We start from the raw sequence: 17793 nt of genomic DNA on the forward strand, positions 1-17793 counted from the left end.
GATCTCTTTGTAGCATAAACAAGACTAGCAAGGAAGATGGGAGACAAGTACAACATTTCGAGAACAACTAGATGTGGAACAAAGATGTTGGTAATTAACTTATCTGATATTTAGTTTGTTGTTCAGTTACTGCCTAATACACAAGCAAAGGAAGGGAGTTGAATTTTAGATGTCTGGGGCAATCAAGAAATTATGCATTTTAATGTAATGTCAGAAAGTATGTTATTTTGGAAAAGAAACATTGAATTTTTTATATCTACAACCTACATTCAATCATAAGACGACTTTGGACTATGCATTCCTTAGTGACAATTCTAAGAGTTAAAACCTTTTGTACAATTAATGTCTGCAGAAAGCAAAGGACACATAGTACGATCAAAATTCTGTGTGGCAGTGAACCAATTTTTAAAAAAAGAAAAATAATATATACTAAGGAGGTAAATACACTAAGAACATCTGTCTTATGAAAAAAGAATGAGGCGTACTTGTGGCACCTTAGAGGCTAACAAATCTATTTTGGCATAAGCTTTCATGGGCTAAAACCCACTTCATCAGATGCATGGAGTGGAAAGTACAGTAGGAAGATATATATATACACATACACACAGAGAACATGAAAAGATGCGGGCTGCCTTACCAACTCTAACAAGACAAATCAATTACAGTGGGCTATTATCAGCAGGAGGAAAAATCACTTTTATAGTGTTAATCAGGATGTCCCATTTCAAACAGTTGACAAGAAGGTATGAGTAACAGTAGGGAGAAAAATTAGCAAGGGGAAATAGTGCCTAGAGAAGAAGAATAGAATTAGATTAAGAATAGGGCGTCTTTAACAAAAAGTTTTATACAGTAGATATCCATGTGGTAGAGTGTTTACCACATCAAACCAATGCTACTATTTAATGGTTTTTACTTCACCTAAAATACCTAAGGAGGATCACAAAATTATATTGCTTTTAAATGAGAATTAAAGTATTTACATCCAAACCATTAGTATGAACCCCCTCATTCTCATGGAGTCCCGCTGATGTTAGTATTTTCTGTAGTTCCAACAGTATAATAAACATCTGAACTGTTCTTATGCTATCAACGTCTGGATTCATTTATTTCTATTTTGCTTACCATCAGCACTAATGTCATTAGGAATGTACACAGCTCCAGAAATAGCATGGGCTAGTTAATAGCTGTAGCAGAGAACAGCAGAAGGCAGAACAGTGAACTGAGTGTAGACCCTAAGAAAATAGTGTCTATTTCTTCAGCAATGGTGAACAAACAAACCACCAAATGTTTAAAACCAGAACACTTGCCCCTTGATTCATGTGAATTAAAGGATAAACTATAAGACAGCATCCCTTTAAATGTTACGTCACACAGTGGGACATAAAATTATCTTCCACATAAAGAATAACTGGCAAGGAGACAGAAAGCACTTCAATTAGCCATCCCACCGTGGTAGAAATAATTCATTAAATAAGCACATTGGGCCAAATTCATACTTCATGTAATTCCATCATTTTCAGTGGAGTTCCACTTGGAAGAATTTGGACCCCTGTACCCTTAGGGGTGAAAATAATGAAATCAAAGGGCCTAGCTATAAGCCAAGCTCTGTAGTGTGAAGAAACTGATTTTGATTCCTTAAACCAGCCCCTCAATTTCTGAACTGCAATGTTCACATTTCTAAGTGGAAGTGGAACCTTATTTTCTGAACAGCTATGCCAGTAACAGCCCATTTAAGCAGTTGCAATGATAGTTTCTGAGAGAGTCCCTGCAGTCCTCCTTTCACCTGCTTGAGTCGCTTGGATCTCTATGCAACATGAAGTTTAAACATTTCTTTCAGGCTGTATTCCATGGGATTATACAGCACAGACACTTCTGAGTATTTTCAAACTGGTGTTCTCTTCTTAGAATCATAGAATATCAGGGTTGGAAGGGACCTCAGAAGATCATCTAGTCCAACCCCTGAGCAGTACTATTTGTATCACATGTAACTTCTTGCTAATGTAACTCACACACCTTCTGGGTGTGGTGTTCTGCCCCATCTAGTGGCAGAGGCAGAGCGAGAGAGAGAGATTGATTATGAGTGTGCTCTACAGCCTTAGCTAACAGCCAGTTGGCTTTTAGCTCATGTGGTAGGGCTCATGCACTAAGCTCCAGAGATCCCAGGTTCAATCCCATCCTCTGACGACCAGGATCTGTTGGCGTTACACAAACTTGATCACTGTGGAGTGAAGTTCAAAGAGGAGACCAGATAGGCACTCTAAGCACTGTTAAATGTGCTGCAGGACAGTTGCAGGTGGACTATTTACACTGTTAAAGCTATTATGCCAGTGATCTATCCTCACTGGCGCTATACTGCAGGAAACTAGCATGTAAGAAGACCACACAGTCATTAGCCTTGAAAGACAACCTAATCCAAATGCTGGTGTGAATGCCTGTGCACCACTGGAAGCAACTGTGTGTGTAGATAAGAGGTGCGTAATTGTACTATGGTAACCAACTGGTGATTAGCATGTCAAATTTCTCTAGTGTAGACAAACCACAGATTAAATTTTAAAATGAACCTAAGGTGCTCATTAGGCTAACTGGTAGCTGTGTCCTACAGAGAAAGGCCACGCCAGAAAGACTTCAAACCAGCCTAAGAAAAATACCTGCCAGCATACCCACATACATTGCCCCTCCTTTATTTTATGCAGTTATACACTTCCACAGTTTGCCAAGCCTCCTGCAGCTCAATGCTGCCATGCCCACCTTAATTCATCAGTGTAAACTCATGCAAATATCCACATTGTTTGAGGCTTTACTAACACTAACCTACAAATTTGTCCTGGATGTAAAAATTATTATATCAACTCCCATAAAATCTGATAGAGCACCATAACACTTTAAGGAAAAAAAAAAAACAGAAAAAAGCAAGCATCAGCTCCTTATACACTCCCATACTTGGAACCAATAAATCTCTCCTGGATACTCAGCTCCTTAAAAGATAAAATTAAAATTAAAGAGCCAATAGAAACAGGATGTTATTATTTTTTAAATGGAAACAGGATGAGGAACATTATTCAGCATAAGAAACTAAAAGCATGGCACTCAAAAATGTATGAATCTTAGAGAATCAATCACCAAGATATTTTTGAGGGCACAGTGTAAACACCCCTCTCTGAAACACACGTGTGCGCACACTCCAGTGATAAAAGTCACAAAAAGGTGGTATTGCCATTAACTAAGGAATGATCATTGTGGCTAATTCATCTGCCCGTAAGTACAACTTCTACATTTCTTTAATTATTTATGATGTGCAAGGCTAATTTCAAATAATTTACTCCTCCAAGGCTGGGTATTCAGCACATTTCTTAGCCTGACAGACTGATGGTAGGTACTTAAGGCAAAGCCTTTCAAAGTCCTCCTTACTCATCACTTCCATTGGCATTACAGTTGTACTAGAAACCAAGTAATCAATTAAAACAATAGATTGGATCATCAAACGTCTAGTGGTTTGGGTTTATTTATTTTTTTAATTTTTAAAATAACACTAATTAATAAAGTCCTGAGCAAATAATGGATTTCAGTATTGCCAACCCTATGTTCAAAAATCATGAGACTGACTTAAAAATCATGGTGTCAAGTATCAGGGGGTAGCCGTGTTAGTCTGTATCCACAGAAACAACAAGGAGTCCAGTGGCACCTTAAAGACTAACAGATTTATTTGAGCATAAGCTTTCGTGAGGTGCCACCAGACTCCTTGTTGTTTTTTTAAAAATCATGAGATTTTTTTTTAAAAAAATAATAAATGTTGGATTATTATTTGCCTTCAGGATGAACTTGCCTGTCATTTTTTTAGGCTTTTCTCTGCAACCATGGGGACTATAAACTTACTTTTTGTTTCAAATGAAAGCTGTAATTCTCATTCAATATAAAGTTCCAGCAGTTGGGGCTTTAAGAAAAGCACTAAGACTCTCAAGACTCGCAATAAAATCATAAGAGTTGGAAAACTGGGATTTCCTTTATAGCAGTATCTCTTTTGTACATATCTGGATTTTCATATTTTCTAGAACTGTGACTCAGAATGAAATTGTTAGATACATTACTATTTATTATCTTCTTATAGTACTAGTTCAGACTGATGTGACTTTTATAATCTACCTACTTTAGGAAGCTGTCAAAGCAATTCCTTTGAAATGCATTAAGAGACGAAGACCTATTTTACCTCTTGCCTTGTTGGTAATTGAATAGAACAGTTATTGTATTCTGCTTTGATACAAGATTGAAGTCCTTGGAAAGCACGTGCTTGAAGTGATTGGAATTAGAAGGGTATTCTATTATTGTTTGTGTGATTAAAACTGTGATTAATCACAATTTTTTATCCAATTAATTTGTTTTGCATTAATTGCTTGAACTAACTGCGATTGACAGCCCCACTAGAAATGTTTTCATTTCTGCAATTTGAAGCTTGTAGTAATCAATCAACCTCCAAGCTCTAACACTTCAGTTCTTTAACACCATATCTAGGTGGCCCTTTGCTATATTTCATAAAAATAGATAACTAGTTGCATGCAGTCTCCTAACTGAAAAATTGTGTCTAAAAGAAACTGAAAACACAACAATTTTTCTGCTAAAATATAACAATGTATGAACTTCACAAATATGATGTCTGTCTACTCAGTGCAGCAACAAACATTTTCAGAGCATTCCTTTTCAATGTCTAACAGTAACAACACTAGAGAGAGAAGGAAAGAACACTGCTTGACTACAGTGACAAAACAAGAAAGCAATAAGAAGGGAAGAAAATATATACCTCAAGAGACTGGGCGAAGGAAGGAAAGAAAAAAAATAAAGTAATAATGGATACTTTGTACTCCAGACAAATCATGTTTCATCTTTCTGAAATTAATTTGTTATGTTAAATCATTATGTTTGGTTAATCAACAAAATCATCTTCTCTATATCACAGAAACCACAAAATAGCTCTTGGTCTTTCTAAAGCTTCATTAAACATGATGGATTCTCATCCTATAGAGAAGACCAGCATTTTTTATTAAACAAACAAGCAAACAAACAAACAAAAGAGTCCAGAATGTTAGCTGGAAAAAGGTGCTACAGATTTAGAGTGAGATTGAGGGGATCATCTTCAAATGTCATTATGGATGCGCTGTTGCAGCTCCATAGTTAAGACTGAGTTGAGTTTTTACACTTAACAAAAGGGTCTAAACTCTTCTCTATGTATAAAAAAATACAACAGAGCCTCCCAAAAATCACATAACTTACTCTTTGAGTATTGAATGACTCTTCTGGGAATTTTCAATTAAATCCATTACCTTTTCAGTTAACATTAATTAAAATGGGTCTTTTATTAAATTTGCAATTCAGCATAGGACTTATGTCCCAAGTCAACTTAGAAATGATGTAACACAGACTCCTCAAGCTTTCCATCTAGTTAAATCTTTGAAATCTCATGCATAAACTGCACTGGAAGAAATTATGTTGTAATTAAACTACATTATTTACAACTGTTGTATCCAATTATTATGGTTATACAGACAGGGCCAGAACAACAGCTCACCTAAGTGGAGTCATTATGCCATAAGCAGTAACTCCACCAATCATGACCTTTGTTCTATAGCTAATTTCCATGTCAGTTCTTTGGCTGAAATGAGTCATTGGTATGAGGAAGACTAACAGAGCCCCTATTCCAAATACAGCCCTTTTCCCTCCCCAGACACATGCACATCCCTGCTTCATACTGTCCACCCCATCCCACCACACATGCCCATGATTTTCCTGTCATTCTCTCACCCTCCTCACATGTGGTCAGTTTTCCCTTCCTTTGGCTCCTCACAGTGAGGGATTCTGTTGTTAAGGCAGCTCAGGTATACAGTGAAGGGGCTGCGTGGGTGCAGGGGGAGAGTGGGAAGATGAGGGATGGGTAGTGGGAAGCAGGTATATATATGGGCCTGAAGGAAAGCAGGGATGTGTTAGAGAGACCACTTATTTGAAAACAGGGTGGTGGCTGGAGTTAGGATAGGAGAAGAAGGGGAGCAAAGGAGACCAGTCCCTCAATGCCAATATCTCTACCTTTAAAGGTTGTGGTCCTGCCCCAGCTCCCCCTGGCAGTGCTGCCTTTGTACAGAATGGAGCTGAGGCAACAGTGCCATCAGGAGCCTTTCAAGTACTGATGCCTTGGCACAGAGAGAGTGGGCACAGCGCAAGTCTCCTCAACATAGGATCCATCTGCATATAATCCTCCTCCTTCCCACTACCCTCAACATTACCACTGCCTCCCTACATCACAGAACCCTCTTTCCTCTCCATCTTCCCAGTTACCCCCCTCTCTAGACCCTCTACAGCCCCACTCACTACCTCTTGCCCCCTGCTATCCAGGTGGCCTCCAAGGTTGCATAGATAATATTCACTTTTTAAAATATTGGTTATCAAATTGTTAGTTTTCTTTCAACTATGACCATCATATTGCACAGTTTCATATCATGGAAGTTTACTTGGTATATATTTGCCTTTTTTTAAAATTACAACATAAAAAATAAGTTATCCCAGATCACTAAACCAATAAATCAATGGCAAATTAAGAGGCAGATTCACCAGTACCTTCTATGCTGCTCTAGAGATGCAAAGCAGCTGTTAACCACTTACTGCTCAGGAGGTTCCGGCTACTTTTCCTGGCTGCTGAATGTACTCATGAATCTGGCCCTGAAAGTTAATTAACCCCTGCCCCCGCCCCCAAAAACCCCCTTAAGGTTGATACTACATAACTTCAAATCACCAGACATACCACACAATCTGATCTTGATAAATTGAAGAATTTGTCTGATGCCAATAATCTGAAATTCGGTAATGACAAGCGCAAAGTATTACACTTAGGAAGAAAAAAAATCAAATGCACAAATACAAAATGGCGAATAAACTAGCTAGGCAGCTGTACTGCAGAAAAGGATCTGGAAGGCATAGTGGATCACAAACTGAATGAGAGTCAACAATACAATGCTGAGGCAAAAAAGGCAAATATTCTGGGAAGTATTAACAAGACAATCATATTTAAGACACAGGAAGTAACTGTTCTGCTCTACCTGCCACTGGTGGGGTCTCAGCTGGCATACAGTTCCAGTTTTGGGCACCACACTTTGAGAAAGATGTGGACTAATTAAAGAGTTCAGAAGAGAGCATCAAAAAGGATAAGAGGTTTAGAAAAGATGACTTATCAGGAAAGCTTGTAAAAAATTGGGCATGTTTAATCTAGAGAAGGAGGGACATAAAAATCTTCAAATGTATTGTTATGAAAAGGATGGGGCTCAATTGCTCTCCATGTCCACCAAGAGCAGGACAAGAAGCAATTAGCTTAGTTTGCAGCAAGGGAGATTTACGTTAGATATCAGAAAACTTTCTAACTATAAGCATAGTTAAGCACTGAAACAGGTTGTCTAGAGAGGTTACGGAATCTCTATCTTTGGAGGTTTGTAAGAACAGGTTACATAAATGTTCATCTACATATACTTAATCTTGACTCAGCACAGGGAATGGAGTAGATTACCTCCTCAGCTCCCTTCTTGACCTATGTTTCTTTGATTGTATGGTAGCCTTCTTTGAGTTACTAGTTTAGTGCTTTTATGATTTTTTTAATAATTAATAAAATCCAAGGAAATTCCAGATAAAATCTATGTTAAACTGGAGATGAGTTTAGATCAATAGCATGGGATACAACTCAGAGGATGTTATAAATATCCCCAAAGAAGCACTATAAAACACAGGAAATTCAGAGTTACATTTAAACTTACAAGTAATCCTAAACTGATTAGAAAATGCACAGTTAAGACACCCCAAACAACATTAACTTTGTCCTGTACCAGTGTAATGCATTTACTATACAACCATGATTTATACAGTGTTTGTGGTTCCAAATTAGTTTAAACTGATTTTTAAATTACAGGTTTTTTAAAATATTTTCCGGGTGTCACTACAGTGAAGAGGAATGGGTACAGGTTACATTAGGTATAGTAAATTGGATGTTTGCCAGGACAGAGCCAACTAGTGGCTAAAAGAATGGAGGTTCAATCAAGCCTTTGCTATGAATCCAGAGTAATGGGCAATCTGTTTTTGCACTGTACCAGGAATAACCCAGGCAGGAAGACTGTGACTCAGTTACATCTCCCTCCTCGCTCTTCTGCTGCTCTGGGGAGGGAGAAAACAGCACCGGATCTACAGCCCACACAGTGTAAGCTGGCCAGCACATGGAACGGTAAAGTCAATCATCAACCCATTCTGCCTTCTCCTTCCCATCTGTGCAAGGATGAGGACAGAATAGCTCTGTAGAGTCTACTTCCCCTCCCCCCATATCCTATGCTGTTCCTGTGCTTGCCAGGCTAATATTTGTCCCAGAGTTTAGAACCTGTATGCCAGCACAGTTCAAGGTTCATGATATCACTGACATACGCAGAACAATCTCTTTAAAAAATAAATCCAGCTGTGAACTGAGTTCTCTCTGTCTCTGCTGGCTTTTACACTTGGACACTCTTGTTCGTAGGAAAATCACCACAAACTAATCAGTTAATAAAGACTTACATGAAGAGTAACAACATCCAGTATGCGTCAAAGTGAGACTCCCTATATTTACCAAAAGGGGGACTGCAGAAGACTTTCTTTTGTGTTGTTTTATTTGGGCTGGTGTCCTCCCTCCAGAGCAAGAGTAGAAAATGTGATGGGGAGGTTTTAAACGTTAAACTTTGCTAGAGATCTAGCCAGAAGTATAACCAAAGTAACTGCACCAAAATTAGGTGAGTTGACTTGGAGTTCCATTCCAACTTCTATTTCTCCCCAATACACAGCAGTGATCACAGCTACATACAAATGAATATACTTTTTCTTTTAAGGTTTTATCTTGATCTCTATTACTTTTGTTTCCTTGTTCTCTATTGCACTTCTGTAGAGGGTTTCTTCCAAGATTAAGGAAGTTGCTCAAACTGAGTCATCAAATGGCCTGTGAAAATGCACAAAACACAAAGTTCCAAAATTTGGGAAAACACGTTTGATTTTATGTATTATCAGTAAGTGAATGGTGGTGGAGGAGTTCCAGGAAGATACAACCCTATCAACAGAAGAGAAAGTTTCTACATACTACTATGCCAAACTGCCTCAATTATGAGCCACAGGAAAGAAAAAAAAGAGGACTTCAACCTCTACACCCAAATTTTAATCTCTCTATCGACAGTGATTACAATTGTGGTTATTTGTGATATGTGAATCCTTGTCCTGCACAATTGGACCAAGTCTACCAACATGTTTCAGAAGGTAACAAGGAGTCCTCTTTCACCTAAACTGCGTTTACTCTCACTTAACACAGCTTTTAAAAAAATTAATTGAAATTATATAGGTCCTGACTCTGCAAACACTTATGCATGTGCTGAATTTTACATACATAAGTAGGCCTAATGGCAAAAAGATACTCTCATAAAGTCTCAAGGGACTACTCACATGTGTAAAGTTAAATACCTGTGTAAGTGTTTGCAGGATTGGGGCCATGGGTGGTAAGCTTCCTTGGAAGTGGAGTAAGGGGCAATCTTCTGTGTCTTACAGTATCAAGCTTATTATCAGTGCTTGAATAATGGAAGAACAAATTCACAAAAATGAACAAAGCAGTATGCAAATACAGGGAGCAGCTTTTACTAAACATTACCAAGGCGGCTTTTCTCTGTAGCCCATAGAGCTTGATTAGGGGTATTTTATTTAGACCTCCATCTTGTATGATATTTAGCTTAAGTAGTTATCATAAGACTTTGAGGCCTATGAACCTTAGCGTAAGTGTGTTACACAACAGTGACCCTGAGTTACTAGGGAGTTAGGAATATTTTGTCTAGGGGATTTTTGTAAAAAACAATACTGGGTAACTGCAGGAATATGAACTGGTACCAGTTTGCGGATATTTTAGCATAGGAACAGCCACAGATGCATAACCGCAAACTTGCTTTGGCAACAATGTGATATATGAGATAATGAGTTGAGATCATTAATATACCAACCTACATGATAAGGACACCCCAACATTATTAGGGTGAGGAAGTTAGTTATGGACAAAGGAGTCCGGGTGTTTATATGAATATTCATCGTAGTCGTGAGGCCCTGTAACAGGCCAAACCACCACATAAGCTTTGAGATCTTAACCGTCGGATTTGTTTAACATACCAGAGGCAGGGTAGGACCCTCATGGAACACTGCCTGTCTCCCATTACTAGGTCTCCATTAGAAAGCTGAGAGTATACATAAGGAATGGTGCAGGTCACCATTACTACCTTAATACTGCACTATACCTATGCCTTCATTTGGGTTGAAACGTGTGTGTTTTTATCAATTAAGCTAATAAAAGTTTTACTAAAGCTTTGCTTTGCTCTCAGTGTGAATGTCGTCATTGCTGTGCACATTGAGATACCAAACCAAATACTGAACTTAATTCTGCTGTACAGTAACTTCTCACTTAATGTTGTAGTTATGTTCCTGAAAAATGCAACCTTAAGTGAAACGATGTTAAACGAATCCAATTTTCCCAAAAGATTTAATGTAAATGCAGCGGTTAGGTTTTTTTCCCCAAGGAAATTTTTTGGGGGCAGACAAACAGCATTATATACTGTAAAGTACTGTGGTTGGGAAGTGCCATAGCTCACCCCACACAGGCACAGCCTGCTGCAGGCAAGAACACTAGGAAGCACCTTTGCAGCAGCAGTGACAGCTTACCCGGAGAAGAACAGGCGCCGACTTTGCTGGGGGATGTTCCAGGCCCACCTCTTCCCGTCCCCACTCCACTCCAGGCCCACCTCTTCCCGTCCCCACTCCACCTCCTCTCTGGAGCATGCTGCATCCCCGCACCTTCCTCGCCCCCAGAAAGTCCTAAGCGCCGCCAAACAGCTGTGGACTTCTGGGAAGGAGGGGGAGGAGCGGAGACGCAGCGCTTCCCCGTTCTTCCCCGCCGCCAAACAGCTGTTTGGCAGCACTTAGGACTTTCTGGGAGGGAGAGGGAGGAGTGGAGACACAGCTCTTCCCTGCTCCTCCCCCTCCCTCCCAGAAAGTCCTAAGCACTGCCAAACAGCTGTTCAGTGGTGGGGGAAGCACTGGGAGAGAGGAGGAGGAGGCAGAGAAGAGGAACTTGTGCAATGCTGCCTTGTAAGGGACGTTATAAAGGAGCATTGCACAACTTTAAACGAACATGTTCCCTAACTGAGCAGCGACATAACTTTGAAACAACGTTAAGCGGGAGGACATTAAGTGAGGAGTTACTGTACCTGATTCTGGGACTGGAACCTTTTAAACCCTCAGAAATTTTAATCTGTGACTAACTGGAAAACCTTACAATTCAATATAATCAATAATCGATAACCACTCAACAAATCAGTCAACACTTCCGTCCTTTACAAAGGGCAGTGACAACTTAAATATATTTTAAAACAAAACAAATGTCCTTGCCACTGTTCCTAACATTTTAGATTATCAAAACTGAAAGTTTTAAAAATCCATTGTACCGTTTACTACCCGTGTTGTCTATTTACTTTTTGCATTTCCCTCAGCTTGTACATATGAAAATCAGTGCCGTCCATTTCACTGTCTGGTTCAGCCCTGAAAGATTTCAGCTGCAAACACTGAAGAGAAGTATTTGATCTTTTAAAAGCCTTTTGTTGTTGTATTTTTAAGACATTCATTGACACATTTCTATTGGTCTTAGCTTTAGAAAAAGCTTGTTTTTACAAAATCTACATTTTGGCACAAGTTTTAGCTGTTTAGTTTTCCTTTAAGGGGAAAATTAATAGAAACTTTAGGGGGGAAAAATTACAGGAACAAAGAAAAAAGACGACGAATGTATGTGCGAGTTTGTCCTCCTGGAGACTTATGTACAGGAGCATTCCAGAGGCTGGGGATGGGTAAAGATGGCTTTAAATCATCTTTGCACCAGCAGAGTGGGTGAGGCCAATATGACCTGCAGCAAAACTTGAAACAGCCTGTACATACCTCAGGCTTCCCAGAATATCTATACTGATATATGCTACAGAATTCTCTTTCTCACCCCGACACACCTTTTCAGCTAGGGATTCTGAGGAGGCCTCTTGAAGCACTTCTATTGCCCAACTGCACTGGCACAGTGACATCTAGAATTTGAAGCAGGGTGGAAAATCCCTTCACCAAAATTTAAACAAAAGAAGCCAAAGATGAATACTTTGGGGAAATTATCCAACTCTTGTTTTTGACAGAAAAGAACAAGAAAAATATTTTATTGGACTTTAATGACCAGAAACGAATGCGTTTCAGGTTTATCTCCAACCAACTTCTTTAGCTAATAGAAGATAACCCAACTTTTATTCTATTAATCTGGGACTGGAAAAGTCAGCTTTACCTTTCTTACTTGTGAAGAGTGACTGAGGAAGCAGGAAAGAGAAAAACACCAAGATAGTACAGTGATGGGCACCTTATATGGTAAATGCATATTATCATAGTAATTCATTTTATAAAGTACTAAGACCTTTATCATTACCTCATGGGCATATTATCTATAATATTTTTACTCTAACAAGAAAGCTTTGGGTAAAATAATCCTTATAGTCATACTTAGTTTCCCTATTTGGTTTTCTCCTTCCCACTCCAATTAAAAATCCTATCTTACAATCATTCCATCTCAAGTGACATATTTTAATGGGAAGAAATATAATGTAGATAGTCCTTAAACTAAAGGGAAAAAACTAGTTTTGAACCTGTGTGTATGAAAAAATATGCAATGAAACATGTTTTGCTTATGAAAGGCTTTCCAAGGGATGGCTTCTCATAAATCAGTTGTGCTTTCATGTTATGTCTGTTCACAATGGCTCTTGTCTATCTCCTAGGGATATTATGATTGTTTGCACAAACTAAACATGTTTGTTTCTTATTTGTGCAGAAATCATCAACAAACAAACCTAGGTACAAAACTCAAACCTGTTGAATTCCACAGGATAGAGCAGAAAATAAACTTTTGAGACTGAGCTAGAAAGTGAACCTGGCACAATAAGGGTAATTCACAGGAGAGCTACTCCTGCAACTCCTTAGCAAAGAAGGCCACGGAAGACCATATCCTCTCCTTTTTCCCATCATTTGCTCAGATATTTCTCTGTCATTTCTCTCCACATGCTTTGGCTCTTCCAATAAACACGGACACTACAGGGTAGCAATCAAGAGGAACCTGAAGGGGAGAATTCTCCACCTACATCTCATCCCAGTTCCCTCTCCAGAGTTGCAAACTATCATTTGACAACAACTCCTCCGGAACACTTTTGACGAGCAACCTAGGGGCATTTCGGGCGAGGGAAATAACTGTAGGGGGCCGTTGAGGCGCTGGGGCTGGGAGAAACTGATGTGATATGGGGCAGGGGGAAAACATCCTCGAACCTTTATGCGTGCAGAGAGCAGCCAGACACTACGGTGATGGGCGCTACTACAGACACGAAAATGAAGGAATACGAAAAGAATACAGTGCGCGTGTTTGTTGCTAGCCTCAGCCGCCCCTGGCGTGCGAAGCCAAGCGAGGAAGATGCTGGAGCTCTCTCTCGGCAAACGCGAGGGGTGGCTGAGCGCTAATTCCCGACCACCCCCCAAAACAGCAAGAGGGAAAAGCACTTACTTGCGCCCATGCCCAGGAACTGGTTTCAGACTGAAGCGCAGCTGCCGCCGCCCTCTCCCGGCTGCTGGTTCCTCTTCCCCGTTTTCTCTGAGCCCCCTCTGCCTCCCTCCGGCGCTGCCGCGAGCAGGGGCTGCCAGCCCTCGCCACAGGCGACAGAGCGGGCTCCAGTGAATGAAAATAACCGCGCCCGTCTCAGCAGCACCAGCTGCGCCCCCTGGCTCCCCACGTGAGCCGCGGCCTCGCCCGAGCGCCAGGCTGGGCTAGTGCCCAGGGGCGAGGCGTCACCGACTGCGCTGCGGGCGGAGGCAGGCGCGGGAACCGGGCCGCCGCCCCAGCGCCAAGGGGGCAGCAGCAACAGGCAGGAGCAGTTTGTGCCGCGACACCGGCACCCCTCGCTCCTCGGGCACGCGGGTCCGATTGCAAGAGCGGGGTGGGGGGGCACTTGCACTGCACGGGGGGCTCTCCGGGAACAGGAGGCTGCGGAGGTCAGGAGGGGGAGTCGGCTTGGCACGCCGAGGAGGGGGAGGAGAGTTTGCAAAGAAGGGGTGGCGGCAGGTTGGCGAGAGCAGCTTTCCTGGGAGGCAGGAGTCCAGCGCTCCAGCCCGCTGCGTGAGGCGGAGAGTCCGCAGGCGGGGTGCCCCCGGGGGCGGGGGTGGATGGCTACAAGGAGCGCTCAGGGCGCATGGCGGCGGGCTGCGCGGCACCTGTGGGCAGCACCCGGGGGCATCCACAGGCTGTACTTGAAGCGAGTGCTGCGGGAGACTGGCTGGGAATTCCCCCTCCTGGCTGTGTAATTGCCCCAATGGCTTTTGCTGAGCCTGCCCGCCGTGGTAGAGCTGGTACTCGGGAGTGAGCAGCGGAGGACGCGGGTGGGGCACGTTGGAAAGGGGAGATGCATATGGCGTGGAAAGGCCAGAACGGGTCTGGGGAGCTGGCGAAAGGCGCATCTGCCTGGAGCTGAGGGCGAGGACGGTGCAGGCTGCACCGGAGAGAACAGGGAGCTCAGGCTGCACCGGGCGGGGGAGAAATGTGGGTGCCACGCCAGGGAATTCAGGGGGCCAAAGAGAGTGAGGGCAAAAAAAGCCGCTAGTGCCCCACCCCTCACACCGCTGGGGGATGGGGATGTCTGGCCCTGAGAGGGTGCACTTGCCGCAGGAGGAGCTGCGATTCGGGAGCCGCCCTTTGCTGGGCGTTGGCTACTCATGCAGCAAAGCCCGGCCGGGCGGGTTCCACTCTTGAGCAGACCAACCGCCTTGGAGGTGATGGTGGCGGCTGCTGCTCTGTTTGCAGCTGATCTCTGTGAGGAGGAGGGAGTTGCTAGGACTTTTGGGGGTGCGGGGGAGAGGTAGGACTAGAAATGGACAAGCAAAGACGGTAGAGTTCTGGCTCTGTCTCCCTAGAATGCTGGGGAGGGAGGGGATGGTGTAAGGGAAGCCTAGTGACAGGGAAGGAGGCGTTAAAGACACTAGAGGTCAAGCAGGAGGTGGAGACAGTGTTCAAGGGTATAGAGGGCAGCCAGAGAGAAATCGGCTCCATCTAAAACCTAGCGAAAAATCTAATCAGAGGACAAAACGGGATTTAAAAAGATAGCAGATGTACTCAATGTTACAAGTATCGAGCTGGTTTCGTGGTTTATACGGTACCTCACTTAACGTTGTAGTTATGTTCCTGAAAAATGTGACTTTAAGCAAAATGATGTGAAGCGAATCCAATTTCCCCATAAGAATTAATGTAAATGGGGGGGGGGTTAGGTTCTAGGGGTTTTGTTTTTTTTTGGCCAGATAAAAGGCATTATATACATTTTAAATAATTTTAAACAAGCAATTTAATACAGGTATTAAACAGGCTGCCAGCCCCCCATCAGCTGCTGTACGTGCCCCCCCCCAGCACCTCCTGCGGATCAGTGCCTTCTCCCTGCTCCCCCCTCCCCCTGCCTGTGGCAATTAGCTGGTTTGCGGGGTTCAGGAGGGAAGGGGGAGGCTTTACACTGCATCCTCGCTCGTCCTCCCAGCCTCCTGAATGCCACAAACCTGCTGATTGTCCCCAGTAGGAGGCGGGGGAGGGAGGCTGCGCGCTGCGTCCTCGCTCCTTCCCCCAGCCTCCTGAAGGCCGCAAGACAGCTGATTGCCACGGGCAGGAGGTGGGGGGAGCAGGGGGAAGCCACTGATCTGCAGGGTGGTGGGAGGCTGCCAGCCATGGACAAAGCAGGTGGCCAAACATTATAGGGGAGCATTACACAACTTCAGACAAGCATGTTCTGTAATGGAGCAGGGATGTAAGATTGAAACAACATTAAGCAAGAGGGGAGTACTGTACAACTAAAGAATCTGTGTTATTGCTAGAGAAAATTATGCACCTGTCCCCAGCAAGTGACTTGCCAAAAGTGACTTAATAAAACCAAACGATTCTTTTCTCCTATCCCAACTCTGTACGTCTTCCCCCCCCACACACACCTGTTATTAGCCCCACTTACATGTGTTAACATTTTCATTTCTTAATACCCATATTCTTGTTTTCACATCCAGTTTTTAAAAGTATAAAAATATGTATTCTATTTATTTTTCTAGGTTGGTCTCTTCAGTTTAGCTGTTTTTGAGTTAGAAGGTGAAATATTTTTTATACAGTCTTTACCCCAGCAAGGGGTAAAAAGTGCCATTCTTGGGAGCAACTTCCTTTGCACACTTTTCATGCCCATCAAACTCTAAAATGGTTTAACTTTCCAAGCTGAAACCTCAAGTAGCTAGTAATTCAGGCCCTAATCCAGCAGAGTATTTAGGAATGTGCCTAACTGTGAGCATGTGAGTGGTCCCCTGAGTTAAAATTACTCATCAGCCTAAGTGCTTTACAGAATAAAGGCATCACTGTGAACTCGTCTCCAGCTCAATTTAATAGCATTATTTAAAAACGTAAGCATTGTAAAATTCAGTTTTTTGCATGTGCAGAACAAAATTTCAACTAAGTTTACAGTTACAGGACTACAGTGTAGTATAAACACATTAAGTCCCATAGACATTATCTGCTGCGGTTTCACACTAATGTAGCATATACTTTCTGCTGTGCAACTGGGAAACTTCCAAGTATTATAAATCAGGAACAAAGTTGTAATTTTTTTTCTGAAGAAGCAGATAAATTAAAAGAAAACAATTTGTTAGAAGCCACTTTCATCTGAAAAGATTTTACACACTATTACTACAAATAACACCTAAAGTTACTACACTAGCAAGGTAATAGGAAAAGATCATTTCTTCTTTTAGTTTTACTTTGTACATTTGGCTGTACTTCATGTATAATCATTTTCATGTTATGCAGTCAGTCTCCCTGATAGACCAATGAGATAAAGATCAATGAGCCAGGATAGATCAGGAGAAAGCAGGTAGATAACACATGATATATAGAGAGATTTACAATTCAGTATAAAAATATATTTTGATAAGATATATAAATGGACATGCCAGTGGACACTGGGCAGAACAATGGTCACACACACACACCCCCTCGGGTAATACTGCAGCTGCACTAGCATGGAGCCTTTAGTTTCTCCACTGCAGAACCCTACTTACAGAGGTTCTGTGAGGGAGCTGCAGAACTGGTGGTGTTGGCTTTGTGCCTCTGATGGATGCTCCAGGATCTGCAGAACTAACTGCTAATTCCACTGCAGCAAATAGCCTTCCCTGCCCACAATGGATGAGCCTAGGGGACATTCTGTAAGGAATACCTCACAGTTTTCCTCTCGCCAATTTTTCCTTTAAAAAAATGCAGTGTGGCCCGCAAGCACTTAAACAAAACAAACAAACAAAAAACCCTCCGTTTGTTTAGTGGAAGAGAATATAAACAAGATGAAAGTGTGTAAGGATAAATATTGTTTGAATATCGGGAAAATGTTCCCAATAGGGAGGCTTCTTAGACTTTGGAACAGTCTATTTAGAGTATTGGCTAAAGCACATCATGAGAGTAATTTAGATCTTATCAAGAATATACTGTAGAAAACAATCCTGCATTGGTGGAGGGATTGATGAAGTTACCTAATAGGTCTTTTCCATCTCTACTTTCTATTGGCTATATAGAGCCAGATTAAGGCAATCTGAGGTCCCAAGGTACATCATAAAATTGGGCCTATGGGGGCCACACCCCTCAACAGAGAAGCAGTGGAATGGGGACCA

At 42.0% G+C, this 17793-nt stretch overlaps 1 protein-coding gene across 1 annotated transcript in view; it reads right to left on the reverse strand.

Annotated features, from left to right (window-relative positions):
- The window catches only part of LOC311528422 (sodium channel protein type 2 subunit alpha-like), a 202780-nt gene extending 189078 nt beyond the window's left edge, over positions 1 to 13702 (reverse strand). Inside the window, 1 exon segment of the mRNA XM_084643439.1 lies at positions 13634 to 13702. The gene's annotated coding sequence lies outside the window, so the exon portion shown is untranslated.
- Between the last annotated feature and the right edge of the window lie 4091 nt (positions 13703 to 17793).

Source organism: Lepidochelys olivacea (genome assembly GCF_965140295.1).
Source record: "Lepidochelys olivacea isolate rLepOli2 genome assembly, chromosome: 11".
Taxonomy (NCBI): Eukaryota; Metazoa; Chordata; order Testudines; family Cheloniidae; genus Lepidochelys; species Lepidochelys olivacea.